A 15,107-nucleotide genomic window follows, 5' to 3' on the forward strand; every position below is an offset into this window, starting at 1 on the left:
GCTCCAGGGCTCTGCATCCCCCGCTGCCAGCTGCGCTCGCTTTCCACTAGGACTCACCGCTGTCCTCGCGGGTGTGGGGCCTCCCGGGGTTTTTTATTTTACTTTTTTTCTGTTTTGGGGCACTGGGAGTGGCATCCGCGGCCTGGCACGAGCTAGGTCAGCGCTGTACCGCAGAGCCACAGCCGCCCTCACTGTGGTTGGTCTGTCTTTCCAATGGCTATGCGACATGTCGGTGGTCTTTATAGGTGCTTGGAAAACGCCTGTGAGGTGTTTTGCAGTGCTTGGATTGGGCTGTTTCTCTTTTTGTTGCTGAGTTTAGAAGCCCTTTATACACTCTGGATACTGGAGCCTCATCAGGAGGTGGGCTCTCCCTGCAGCCTGGAAGAAGTCAGCTCTTCCTGCGCCTTGACTTTAGCCCAGGGACACCTGGCACTTTTGCCTGCAGACCCAGGACACAGCCTGCTGTGCTAGGTGGGGGTCTCCGATTCAGCCGCCAGAGGGCGCTTGTACACCAGGCCACCTGGAGCCAGCTTCCTATTCTGCGCCTGAGCAGAGCCCTCTTGGGTTCTTTCCTGGTCTTTGCAGGTGCCTGTCTGTCCCCAGTTGTAAAGATGATCAACACCACAGCTGTTAGGGAGATAGACCAAGCTACAGCGAAGGCGAGGTGTGGCTCAGCGGCACAGCGCTTGCCTAGCTAGTGCCAGGCCGCGGTCCATCCTCAGTGCCCCGAAAAAGAAAAAAATAAAGAAAATCCCAGTGAGGCCCCCATCCATGAGGGTAGCAGTGAGTCTACAGTGACTCAGGTGATCTGCCTACTCCCTTTCCTGGTGAGCTCGAGGGTCAGGGCTGGTAGATCCACTCTGCTGGACCCAGCTGGGGTGGCAGTGCAGCGAAATCAAGGACAACTCATGAGTTGTCATGAGTGAGCTGCGATGCTTTGAGTTCTGTCCTCATCCTTTGATTATGATAGTTCTCAGCATTATGAACCAGCAAACGAGAACTTTATAAAAACATGAGATGTTTTTCTCCCATTGTTAATGTTCAATTCCACTTTCCCAATAATGTCACAGTTTTCTTGGAAGTTCTGTTTTCAGTTAATAGATAATTTGCTGTGTTCAGCACTTGTTGTTTTAAACTTCCCTTTGCCCTATTTCTTTACAAGGTCTATCTTTAGAAAATCACCCACAAGCACAAGATAGAGCCAGAAAACCAAATGAAGTCACTCGTGGCAGTCAGTGTGCTTCACTGTGAATTTCAAACTTCTCCCTTTAAAAACATTTAGTAGTGAAAGTGCCATAGCAGTGAGTTCTGGTGCTGGTGTGGTAGGTAGTGGCATAGTGATGACAGGTGGCATACACTGCTGATTCATGCTCTTTAGCAAGCAAACAGGTCAGGTGGATCACAGTGAATCATCAGCCAGGGAAAAGGCAACAATATGGGTAAGATCCATCCTTGAAGATTTATTCTGCAAACCAAGAAGGAGAAGGATCATGTAGAAACTGAACTCACTGTTGAAATGCTTTGCTTTGCCCTTGTGCTTTTAAAGAATGAATTTGTTGGGCTGGGATTGTGGCTCAGCAATAGAGCGCTCATCTAGCACGTGCAAGGTCCTGGGTTCAATCCTCAGCACCACTTAAAAATAAATAAATGAAGGTTGTGTCCAACTACTTCTAAAAAATAAATATTAAAAAAGAATGCATTTATTCATTCAGTTCTTGGTGCAAGGCATTTACAACCTTTCCCAATGGGAAAGTAGATGCAGACAACAGTGAATTTTTTATAACAGACAAATTTCCACAGGAGTCATTATGTAGTCATGGAGTGATGCAAAATCTGTGCTTTTCTGAACCACAGAAGGGACAAGGCTTCTTGATGTCCCTCAAGCCATGACTCTGGTGCTTCTAGAGGGTCTAAGCTTTGTAAGATTTGTTGGTCTGTAAAAGTTTATTCTTGTGAGATGTAACATTTTTCATGTAACTATTTATTTGTTGTGCAGTTTGTAATGAAGTAGCCAAGCTAGCTGCTTGGTGGCAGGGATGGCAGCTGTGACTATAATAGCAACAATTGCAGCTGTCCATGTTGCAATGAATCTTTTTGTTTAACAGTTTGTAGGTACATCCATTAAGGAAACCTTGTTATGCTAATGAAGTGTAAGACTGATGGGCAGGCATCTAATCATTATCTCCTTACTTGAGGATTAATATAGCAGATGTATTTACTGTGGTAAGGCAACTCCTCAAATAGCAAGGAGTTATGCAAGTATGTTTTACTACTAATGATATTTTATGGGCCAAGAGGTAATATATGTATTAGAAATATTAATTATTTGGACTAAAACTAAAATATATGTTTTGGGAGTATTAACTATGGTGAATGTTTCAGATTCATCCCAATGCCAAACCCATTATAATTTATAGAGTTCCCATGTGCACATCATTATCAGTGTTATATGTTAGCAACCAAGAACTTAAACTATAAAAATACAAAGGCACATGGGAACACTCTAAATACAATGGGTTTGGAGATCATTTCCAAGAAAAGATTTTCAGGTGTTTTTGCAGCTTGGGTATTCTCTAATACCTTTTTATAAACATGATTTTGTACAGCTGTTAACTTATGATCATTTGATTTAAAAAATTGAAAGTGAATAATGCTTGTTTTAATTGTTCATGTGGTGAATGAGTCTATTCCCCTTTTTATTTAAAATGCATGTTTTTAAGATTTTGGGGCCCATGTTTGATTATGGCTTGTCCTTGAAGATTATAAGGAATATCATGTATAAGGATAATATTCCATTGACTACAGAAATTAGAAAATGCTTTAGATGTATAGGCTGTACCATTATCTGTTTTTATTATTTTAGGTTGTCCTAAGAAGGCAAAGGCTGATAGCAAATGTTTTCTTATTGTTTTAAAATTCTCAGAAGTTTGTACTATAGCAAAGATCATAATAGAGAAGGTATCAATGGTTACATGTATATATTTATATTTTCCAAAGGGAGTATATTGGGTTTCAGTTCCAATATTCTGACAAGCCTTTAGCATGTCTCCTATAATCCTGGGTGGCATTCTCAAGACCAAGAGTAAGCACAAACATGTTGGCAACTTCAGAATTTTCTATTTGCCTTTCAATAGCATTTTGGTCTATTAACAAAATCCATGTAGGGTTTAGTGGCTTCTTGATGAATCTGGGTAAAGGACCTGTAGGAGTCTTCATGTCGGGTACTTTATCCCACACTTTCATGGCAGCCTGAGATGATGACGAGCTGCATGTGAATCATTAATTGGTTGAGCCCCAGTACTAGAATCTCCTTGACCACTAAGCTGGTTGAAAGAAATAAGAATGCCATTATTCAAATTGTCAATGCCATTATGACCCTTCATCTTTCCATTCCTGTAATTGTAGCCTGTACTGAGCAGTGCAAGGCTGGCTTTCATCAGGGCCATCCAGTCCTGGGGACTCCTTCATACACACTGGCAAGTTCCTCTGTTAAACTCCAGTAACATGACTTTGTATATCATTTTATTCCATTGACCTTTGTAATTCCTTAAAAGTGCAAATGGCAGCCTATTATGTTGAGGATTATGATTATTTGTCCTCAAAACTGGGAAAGCTTTAATAATTTCTCCTGCTTGTTTAGCTTCCTCAATACATCTTTGCATAGCTGGGACCTTAGTCTTATGGAATCTTTGCTACAGAAATGGGAGGTAAAGAGAGAGGAGCAGGAGGGGGACAGGTTTCAAAGGTGTGCTCTCCGCTTTTTGAAGGTTCTTTTTATTTTGAGCTTGTGGAGGTAGTTTGTCTAGTGGGGGAAGGTTGGAGGATAACATTTATAAATTTTGAAAAGGTTGAAAATAGCTTCACAGCATTGATCCCAAGTAGTTAAATGCTTGAGACTAACTGGCCCAGTAGACATTCTAAGACATTCATTCCCGTGTTTCTGCATCTAAGCTACCAGTGTCTGGATAGCGTGGTATTGTTCCCTAATGACAGTTAAGAGTTTTGATGTATCTCATAAAGGAGCTGATTTATCTCTTCATCATCTTTGATGTATATCTTCCTGTTTTTTTTTTTTTAATTAAGCTTCTTAACTGAAAAGCATGCCCTCTAACCCTCTAACCTCAGGAGAAATGGAAAGTAGTTCCTAAACAATGGAGCATCTACATTCACCAAACAAACTCTTCTCAAGTTCAAGAGTCAAATAGACCTCAACACAATAATATTGGGTGACCTTAACACACCCTCTTTCATCACTAGATAGATCTTCCAAACAAAAGCTGAACAAAGAAACTATAGAATTCAATAATACAATCAATAACTTAGGCTTAATTGACATATAGAAAATGTCATCCTTCAATGAGAGAATACACTTTCTTCTCAGCAGAAGATCCTGAATATCCTAGTATATGGTCTATTTAGAGAAGGATCCTTCTCTAAATAGACCATATACTATGCCACAAAGCAACTCTTAGCAAATATGAAAAATTAGGGCTAGTACCTTGCATTCTATCAGATCATAATGGAATGAAATTTGAAATCAATGACTTGAACAGACACTTCTCAGAAGATGATATACAATCAATCAACAAATATATGAAAAAAATGTTCATCATCACTAGAAATTACAAAAAATGCAAATCAAAACCACTCTAAGATTTCATTTCACTCCAGTTAGAATGACAGCTTTTATGAAGACAAACAATAATAAGTGTTGGTGACAATGTGGGGAAAAAGGCTACACTCATACACTGCTGGTGGGACTGCAAATTGGTGCAGCCACATGTAAAGCAGTATGGAGATTCCTTGGAAAACTGGGAATGGAACCACCATTTGACCCAGCTATCCCACACCTTGGTCTGTATCCAAATGACTTAAAAACAGCATACTACAGGGACATAGCCACATCAATGTTTATAGCAGCACAATTCACAGTAGCTAAACTGTGGAACCAACCTAGATGCCCTTCAATGGATGGATGGATAAAAAAAATGTGGCATATATACACAATGGAATATTACTCAGCAATAAAAGAGAATAAAATCATGGCATTTGTAGGTAAATGGATGGAGTTAGATAAGATAATGCTAAGTAAAGTTAGCCAATTCCCCCCAAAACAAATGCAGAATGTTTTCTCTGATATAAGGAGGCTGATTCATAGTGGGGTAGGGAGAGGGAGACTGGGAGGAACAGAGGAACTCTAGATAGGGCAGAGGGGTGGGAGGGTAAGGGAGGGGGCATGGGGTTATTAATGATGGTGGAATGTGATGATCATTATTATCCAAAGTACAGGTATGAAGACACAAATTGGTGTGAATATACTTTGTGTTCAACCAGAGATATGAAAAATTGTGCTCTATATGTGTAATGAGAATTGAAATGCATTCTGTTGCCATTTAGGAAAATGCATGGGACTGGAGGTCATCATGCTGAGCAAAACAAGCCAGACACGGAAAGACAGGTGTCACATGTCTTCTGTCACATGTAGAAACTGAAAAAAAAGACCCTAAAGTTGAAGAGAGGCTGTTGGGGAAGAGGACAGGGACAGGGGAGGGAGGAGAGTGGGAGGGCATAAGTGTGGGGGGTGCAGTCACAGCACAGTCTGCAGGTGGGGCAGGGTGCAGCAAAACCCCCCGAGTTACCGTTCATGATCATAGAAGGCAACATGAAGTCTGCCCTTCTCCTGGGGCTGTGATTCCCATTCAGTGTGGAGCTGGAGTGGGCAGGACCAGTCTTGCTCTGACTGTTCCCTCCACACCCCCCCAAGCACACATGTCCAAGGAGCCTGGGGACAGGGACACACCCCACGCTCACCAGTCTCTAGTGTTCTATGGCTCATGTCACATTGATCCTTTAGGCTGAGGTTCAGGGACAGACCATGATCCCTGTTGGAGAATGGGGTTCCCAGAGTGGTCTGGCAGGAGGGTGAGCCCCAAGAGTGGACAATTCTGTGAGAAGGGAGGTATTTAATACTCCCTTCACCTACAAGAAGCAAATTACCAGGCATCCAGAGAAAGCTGTCAGTCAGTGTGGGCATGAGAGCAGGACCTGCAGCCAGGGGATGGTCTCCAACTGTCGGCTGGGGGTGACCAGCGTGGCCTGCCGTGTGTGGGAAACATCTTGTAATATTGAGAAAGAAAAGGGGTCAGAGGCTTTTGAGAGGGAACCCTGAGGCTGATGTGGGAAGCTTCAGGGAATGGGAAAGAAACACCACCAAATCCTTGCTACTGTCCATGCTTTGAAAAGCTTTCTTCTACTTCTCTGTCCTAGAATGCTGGTAAAGTGGGAAGATGGAGTTCACTTAGCCAAACAGAAAGCAGCCCTGTGTTTTCCAGACCAGGGCAATTCTGTTGTAGGGGCAGGCTGCTCAGAAAACACACCAAGTCCCAGTTTTGTACAAATTGAAGAGTCTTTATTTAGCCGACAGGTTAGTGACTGTTCCCCTCAGGACTCATAAGTGCAAAGAACAGCCTCGAGCCTCAACATTTTAGGATACTTAAAGGCAAAATCTGCAAAAAACACATCCAGGTTGATGTAGCTGCAGGCAAGCAGGTATAGAAGCTGAACTGGGCAGTCAGCAAGACAATGCAATGGGTACACTGGTCTTCCCCATGGGACTTTCCAGGTTGACATAGCAGAAAGCAAGCAGATGGTAAGTGGGTCAAAATGACCCTAGTTAAGTACAATAGAGAATGGTAACTAAGGTCTAGATAATCAATCTCTGACAAGGTACATTTCCTAAGAAACATGAGAACCCAAAAGAGAATCTTACATTGTATAAGAATTGCTATTTTGTGTTGCCAAGTATGCTATAGTAGCTACCTATTAATGGGTACAGAGGTGGGGCTTTCCCATGGGAGAAGAATTTCTTACATGATATGGAGTCTCAGGGTAAAATGGAGTCTGTTTGGTCATTGTTCATAACAGCTCCTGCAGTGGGTGCTACTTGCCAGATGCTCACTCTGGCCTGCTCAGCACCAGGGGACTGCACCACCTTTAACCAGCTCCCAGCTGGGGTGGCTTTATGGAGCCGGTGTTCCAGGGCAGTGTTAATCCACATGTAGCTGGCCAGGGTCCCCACTTCTCTTGAACAGCTGCCAAATACCTGTGGGGCCACGGAGATTGGCTGCAGGTAGGGTGGGGCCCACCAAGGACCCCTACCCCAGGTGGCTGTGTCCCTGCTACTGATGCCCAGATGCCATTTGGCTAACAGCATGCAGCCTCTTGTGAGTCCAGCACTGGCCACAGAGGCCTAAGGTGCCCACAAGTGTGGCACGCAGGTTCCCAAAGGCTCCTGCTTGCAGGAGGTGAAAGAATCTCAAGGGCCTGACAATGGTGGCTCCTTGCCCAGGCCACAGCCCTCTCCACTGGCTGAGGATCCCATCTCCCCCTCCCCTGTCTGAGAAGTGGCCTAGCTGAGGGACCCAGCAGGAAAGAGCCCAGCCAGGCCCCTGTGGAACAGCTCTCCTGGGAGGCGATGGTGGGGAAGGGCGAGCAGCTTGCCATCCTCCTCCCACCCTGCCAGGGCGGTGCAGGATCTGTGGGGGCCACTGCCTATTCACAGTGGGAAACAACATGCCCAGTGTTGCATGCATGGCTGGGCCACTCCCTGGAGTGCCTGGCCTGCTGCTCCCACAGGCACGTGGTTCCCGGCATGGGGCATTGCCCCAGGAGATGGCCCCGGGGTGGGTGAGAAGTTGGGCACAGCCCTAGGGCAGGCAGTTCACCCTTTGGGCCAGCCAAGCTTCAGGGCCAGGCTCTTGCCAGCCACGTCACTGTCAAGAAGGTCCTCCTGGTCCTGAGCCCAGAGAGGCCAGGTGGAGCAGCAGTACCGAGCACCAGGTGCTGCCTGCAATGCACAGGGCTTGCCCTGTTGCTCCTGTGGGCAAGCAGGTGGGCCAGGTATGTTGGCTGCAGGGTGGGGACCTCACTGCTGCCCTGTCTCATGCTATTGCCATCGAGACTGGGAGTGAGTGCTAGTAGGCTCAGGGATGGGTCTCTGGACAGCACATGTGCTGATGGATGGCAGAGCTTGGGTAAGGGGGACATTGCTGGGTGGACTGGTGGGAGTCATTGGTGGCAGTGGAGCCTAGGAGCAGAGCAACAGCAGAGGTGCTGCCGGTCCCCTTCTTGTGCCCCCAGGCCCTGAAGTGTCCCCGGGGCAGGGGCAGGACCAAGGCTGGCTGCTCCAAGGGACCACAGCCAGGGAAGATTGGGCAGAGCAGCCTGGTGGACTTGAGGCCTGGGCTGTCTGCCCAGGGACTGTACTTGGGTAGGTGGAAGGCAGCACTGGCCACCACCATGGAGGAGCTGAGGGAAGAAGAGTGTTTGTTGTGTTCCTTGAGCATCTAGAGTGGACTGAGACCCCTGTGCCCTTCTTTCTCACCTCCTCTGAGGAGATGGGCAGCAGAAAGCAAATGGCTCAGCCCATGGGAGACCTTTATAGGAGGTCAGCCAGGCAGGACAGTCAAGCTTCGCCTGGCCTGGGATGTATCCTTGCCTGGAGTGGCTATGAATTGCCCCTGCTGGTTTTCCTGGTCTCTAGGTTGCTACAGAGGATGTATTATGGAGCTGGGTGAATGGCCCCACAGCCCTCCACCCCCATGAGGGGCTGAAGTTGGCCCTAGACTAACCTGGACAGGGGATTCTCAGCCCTGTGTGTCCATCCCCCACCCCAGAGCACCAGGCCACATGGGGTGTGTCTCAGAGGGCTCATCTCCTCCTGGACAGTGTGAGTCCCACATGCACACAGGGTCTGTGAACCCCATGTGGCCTGGCCCAGCACTCGAACTTCAAGCTCATCTTCCAAGCCTCAAGGAATGTCTGTGACAGCAGACCTGTGGTGCAGCTTCCCCCACCATGCAGGCAGGTCCCCCACCTGCACACCCACACGTGGCCGGCTCCCTGGACGTGAGACTGAGCAGGGCCCCCTCCTCATCTGTGGGGTACAGTGGGAGACTGGAGGTGGCTGTACGGGATGGTCACTAGAGGGTGGTCAGGCCCCACATGGAGCAGAAGTTGCAGGTTTCTTTTCTTCTTTCAGCCCAGGAAGTTTGTCAACTGCAAAACTGTTCCTTGAAAGGAGAGGCTCTCTGAGTCAGGGCTGAGGGACTTCAGTGCTGAGCCCAGGTCAGGACCCCCAACCCAGGGAGGAGTGGCTGCAGGGAAAGGGCTGTCCAGCCCACCAGCTCAGGTGTAAGCCGGCAGGTTCCCCAGGTTGAGGAGGTGGCCTCAGGAAGCAGTGTCATGGGGAAGATAAGGTTGTTCCTTCAGGGTAACACCAGGTGGTCTTTGCCTCTCTTCTTGGGGTTTCCTTTTGCAGGAAGTGTCCCTGCCTGGCTGCCTATGGCTGGAAACTCCTGGGACAGGGGCCACATAGCGGGGTGTGGCCTCCACCTGGGCAGGTGTCTGGATCAGGCCTGAGGTGGCCCATTGTGCTGGTTAGTTGAAGATGGAAGCAGATGAAAGGCGGCTGTGCAGGACTGTGCTACGGATCTGCAAATGAGGCGGCAGCCAGAAGACCCACGAGCCTTCCTGGGTGGTGGACTCTGCTGCTTTACAGTCAGGAAGAGGGTAAGTGCTCTGGGGTAGAGGGCTGGTCCAGGGACATGTGCTTGTGTGTGGCCAGGGAGAGGGAGGGAGCAAGAGGATGGCTCTGGGTTCGCAGGCCCCAGAGTGGCCGGTGAGCAGTGCCTTGAGCTCCAGTCCTCCCCACATAGACCATCCTTGATCCTTTAGGGCAATAGGATGTATTGAACAGATATAGTCACCTGCCCCTGCCTGCGCCTCTCCTGCCCACTGACTTCTGGCCAGGCGGGGCACTGGTGACAGTTTTCAAAAGCCATATTTTGGGAAGACTACCTCCCTACCTTCTAAGCTAGCAAATAGACTCAGGTTACAGCCCCAGGTAGGGAGGAGTAGGGCCATCCAGGGGCTCCACTCCTGAAGGCTGTCCTGTGGAGGATCTTTATGGAGCTCAATGATAAGGATGTTCTACTAGGACCCTGTCTGGTTTGTTGGAGGAAAATGCTAAAACAAGACCATGTTAATTTCATTTGTGAAAATCTGACTGTTCCTGCTTTTTTCAAGGCTAATTAACTCTAGAATAAGGACATGTTCTTCCTGGGTGACAAGGACTCTAGAAAAAGGCCATTCCCTTCCTCCCCCAAGATGACAAGCAGCAACTAGCTGACACCCACAGGCATTCTGGCCTTTCCTGCCTGCTTGGATATGATCTGTGTTGTCCCTTCACTTGCTCCCACAGTATGTGGGGCCTGCCTGGTGAGTAGACTCCAAAGAGGATGGGGAAGGGCCAGTGCCTGGGTTCCTCAGCCCCCTTCCTGGCTACCTGGTTGCCCGACACAATGATACGGTCTGGAGCCAAGGCCAGAACATGTCCACGCAGGGACCCTTCATCATTTTGGGTTTCCCGGGGCCCAAGAGCCTGCGTGTGGGGCTCTTCTTGCTCTTCCTGGTCATGTACCTGCTCACTGTGGCTGGGAATCTGGCCATCATCTCCCTGGTCATGGCCCACTGCCACCTCCAGACACCCATGTACTTCTTCCTGTGCAACCTCTCCTTCCTTCCTGGAGATCTGGTTCACCATGGCCTGTGTGCCCAAGACACTGGACATCTTCGCCTCTCAGGTTGGAGCCATCTCCATGGCAGGCTGTGCTGCGTAGATGTACTTTGTCTTCTCGCTGGGTTGCACCGAGTACTTCCTGCTGGCCGCGATGGCATATGACTGTTATCTGGCCATCTGCCTGCCACTGCGCTATGGCGGCATCATGATGCCTGGCCTGGCGGCATGCCTCACGCTGGGCTCCTGGCTGTACGGCTTCTCCGCCATCGTGGTACCCACCGCACTCATCGCACGCCTCTCCTTCTGCGACTCACGCGTCATCAACCACTTCTTCTGCGACATAGCGCCCTGGATCGTGCTGTCCTGCACCGACACGCAGGTGGTGGAGCTGGCGTCCTTCAGCATCGCCTTCTGTGTCATCCTGGGCTCGTGCCGCATCACGCTGGTCTCCTATGTCCACATCATTGTCACCATCTTCAGGATCCCCGTGTTCACAGGGCCGGCAGCACGCTTTCTCCACCTGCTCATCCCATCTCTCAGTGGTGCTCATCTGGTACGGCTGCACCATCTTCCTGCATGTGAGGACCTCGGTGGAGAGCTCCCTGGAACTGACCAAGGCTGTCACAGTGCTCAACACCATCGTCACACCAGTGCTGAACCCCTTCATATACACTCTGAGGAACAGGTATGTGAAGGAGGCTCTGCGCAGGACCATAAGTGGGAAGTGAGGGGCGAGCTTCCCCCTGCCCTCCCCTTGGTCACTCTGCAGGGTGGGAGTCAGTTCTGGGACAACTACCCCACCCCTGTGGCTGAGTGGTGTCCATCACTGCCTGGATCGTCCTTGGGCCTTTGTCATCCATAAATTTGTACAGCCCCCTGGGAAGGGGCAGGGGTTTCTACTTCCATCACAGGGTTTGCCCAGAGGCTGGGGCTCAGGGTCCAGGCAAATTCTGGAAAAGAAATAGGGTGCAAGCCCCCAGGAGATGTCTCCATAGTGCAGTTGCAAGGCCCTCAGCACCAGGGGCTGGTCAGCCTCTGAGACCTGGTCATATGGTCTGGGACCAACAGACTCTGTACCACCGTCCAGACTGCACCACCCCTACCTGGGGTCTCCAGAGGTACTCACTGGGAAAAGCACACCTGAGCCCTCTACAGTGTGCTGTCAGGGGCTGACTACAGTGGCCAGAGCACAGATGGACACACTGTGGAAGCCTCTCTGAGCGGCCTGCACAGCCTGCAAGGGCTGCTTAGGATCACTGTGTGGCTTGCCTCACACTGGGGTTCCTCAGAGCACAACTGACAGGTCTCACACCACCCACAGTGCCACAGTCTGGCTGGGCACAAATCACGAGCCACTCACAGCTTTGTAGATTCAAACAGCAACTCTTTATTCCCGAGCTCACACCGGCCCTCTACAAACACGTTCTGAGGCAATCCACGTTCTGGGGGAAAATCCCAAATACTCTCTGAATCCCAGGAGAACTCAAGGGGAACTCCAGGAGCAGGCACGCCTGAGGCAGCAGGATATGCCCTATTCCCAGCAGGGTACACCTTAAACCTGGAACCGCCCTAAACCCAAGGAGAGCCCTAAACCCTGATCTGCCCTAAACCCGGATCTGTCCTGGTCCTTGAGCAAGGTCACCTTACATGCAATGTCACTGCAAGATGTCAAAGGCAAGTCCATTTCCACGAGTCCTTCCTCTAAGCAACATGGGGTACGCTGGCAAGGAAATTGTCATACCTACTTGGCTAATGGCTCTCAGCACCACAGACCCTGAACTGTGGGAACAGAGGTACAGGAGGGGTCAGAGTCAGGCTGGGGCTCCATGCAGCTCAAGAGACCTGTTGGCTTCAGGCTCTGGTCAGACCCTCTAGGAGGACAGCCTGTTCTTACTTATTCTTGGAGCAATGTGGATAGGGCTAGAAACAAATGACTTGGGCTAGTTATGTAACCACTGCACACCTCTGTTGCTTCATCTGTGAGCCCTGTGAAATTGCCATCTGGTGGATCCCTTGTCACATGAGATGACAATGTGTCCAGCTTAGGAAGGAGTGGGCCCAGGAAGGGCTACGTTAAGGGTCATTTTCATAATTTAGCAGAACCATGTATAGGTTATCCCCCTTGTCTTTCTTTCTTTTTTTTTTTTTTTGAGAGAGAATTTTTAATATTTATTTTTTAGTTCTCGGCGGACACAACATCTTTGTTTGTATGTGGTGCTGAGGATCGAACCTGGGCCACACGCATGCCAGGCAAGCACGCTACCACTTGAGCCACATCCCCAGCCCCCTTGTCTTTCTTATTTTATCTGAGATGACTGACAGGGGCACTGTCCTCCACCCAAAGTCCACTCTGATCTTTCAGCTATCAAGGACCCCTGAGAACTAGACTCTCTCTAGTTGGCCTGGATAAAAAATGAGGGGTGGTTACTTGGAACTTAGCAGGGCCCAGTAAAAGTGAGTTTTCACTTGGAGCTACAGGTCCACCCAGGCCCCATAGTTGGCTGTGTGGTCATCCAGGTGGCAGGGGCATGAGATGGCTGAGCCCTAGAGTGGGCTGGATTAGAGCTGCTGTGCAGAGGGTCCGAGCCCCAGCCCTACTGCCCTCTCTGCTTCTTATGGGGTGCTGGAGCTTCCCAGAGCTGAAGCGGGCCTGTTGATGGGGTCCCTGGGTCTTGGCTCAAATACCACTTTTTGGGCTTATCACAGACCGGCCTCCTTTAACTGGTCTTCATCTCCTGTCCCTGTCCATTCCTCTTCAAGGTCCAATCTCATGCCTCTGTGCTCTGCCCTCTCCTCCGGTGTGGGAGCCTAGGTGGGGCAGGCCACAGGGGCCTGTAGGCATCTGCCCAGGGCCTGGAAGAATCATCACCCTTGCCAAAGTTGGTGTTCCCACAGGCCTCCTTCTCCTGGGGCCAGAGAACACACTGACCCCAAGGACTGCACACTAGGCCATCCGTGGCTACTGATAACTGTGTAGTGTTTGTGCTTTTTTTGTGGTACCGGGGATTGCACTCAGAGGCACTTGACCACTGAGCCACATCCCAGACCTATTTTGTATTTTATTTAGAGACTGGGTCTCACTGAGTTGCTTAGTACCCTGCCATTGCTGAGGCTGGCTTTGAACTCACGATCCTCCTGTCTCAGCTGCCTGAGCCACTGGGATTACAGGCATGCACCACCGTGCCAGGCCTTGTTTGTGCTTTTGTGCAGTTGCTTTTCAGGTGAATTAAAGAGCACTCTGATTTCATCGGTTCATGCCTTTGCTACCTAGATGGGGGTCAGTAAAGGCCCACATTACAAGGGCTTGATGATCTCTCAGCTACACCTGGGGGAGAGGGGCAGTGGGGAGAGGGGCAGTGGTGGGAGAAGCAGGAACCCACACTGGGACCTGCTGTGCAGCAGCCCCAGACCCCAGCAGGGCAACCTCCTCCTTCATTGCTGCAGACTAGCTAGAGGCCAGAGATGCTGAGGAGCAGCACAGTGTCATCTGGAGTGTAAGACCCTGCTGCACTTCTGGAGGGCAGGGCCCCAGATCCTGGGAGGAATGATTTACAGGAGAAAAGACCTATTTGTTTTTATAATCAAATATTTATTCGTATTATCAATTCAGTAATTAATAGGGACTCAGTGTCCTTTCTCATATGGAGAAACAAAAAGCAACTGGGTGGCGGGGGTTGTAGGGGAAGAGGTCTATCGGGCTATTTTCCAATCTATAGATACGTAGTTATAACAGCCAACAATTACACTGTGTTTGCCAAGTACCAGAAACTCACAAGCATATTTGCAGATTGTAACTAATTTGAGCTGCACAATAGCTATGTAGGAGAGATACCATCATTAACCCCACTTTGCAGATGAAGAATGTGATACTAATGGGCTCAGGAACTTGTCCCAAGTCACATAATTAAAATGCAGCATAGGTGGGATTTAGCTGGGGCAGGCTGTCTTCAGAGTCCCTGCACCAATGCAGAGTGCTGCTCTGTTTTTCCTGCACAGCAAAGTAGTACAATGTCAGGTGGGAATGGGAAGCTTTACATTTGAACAGGGTCTGAAAACCATGTAATAAGCATTGTATTAGCAATTCTATTTCCATTTTCTTAAATAGATAAAACCATTTTTATGCCATTTTCTTGTCTATTGGAAACCACCCGTTTAAAGAGGAACAAAACAGGAAAACCACCAGTTAAAAAAAATTCAGATAAGTATATTTCAGGAAATAATAATTATATATTCAAAGGAGTGTTGGTCTCTTTGAATTGCCCCTGATAAGCTAAACTCTTACTTAGCAGTTCTAGAATTTCCCCCTAACTCAGAACAGTGATCCTTGCATGGGTGTGCATTTAGAACTGCATGTGTGTGCACTTGTGTATGCACTGTTATGTCATGCACACATTCTCAATCGTGGACAACTTCTGTACTATGAGGTTGGATTTTAATTGCAGATAATCAAAGTATTTGAGCCAAGTTGGGCAAATGAATTACAATTAACAATGTTAATTTGAAGTAAAAAGTTTTGGCTGAATATAAT

At 48.8% G+C, this 15,107-nt stretch overlaps 1 pseudogene; it reads left to right on the forward strand.

Moving 5' to 3' along the window:
- Window positions 1-226: 226 nt before the first annotated feature.
- LOC143640155 (olfactory receptor 287-like) lies at window positions 227-11,307 on the forward strand (annotated as a pseudogene).
- The last annotated feature ends 3,800 nt before the right edge of the window (window positions 11,308-15,107 follow it).

Source organism: Callospermophilus lateralis, unplaced genomic scaffold (assembly GCF_048772815.1).
Source record: "Callospermophilus lateralis isolate mCalLat2 unplaced genomic scaffold, mCalLat2.hap1 Scaffold_124, whole genome shotgun sequence".
Lineage (NCBI taxonomy): Eukaryota > Metazoa > Chordata > Mammalia > Rodentia > Sciuridae > Callospermophilus > Callospermophilus lateralis.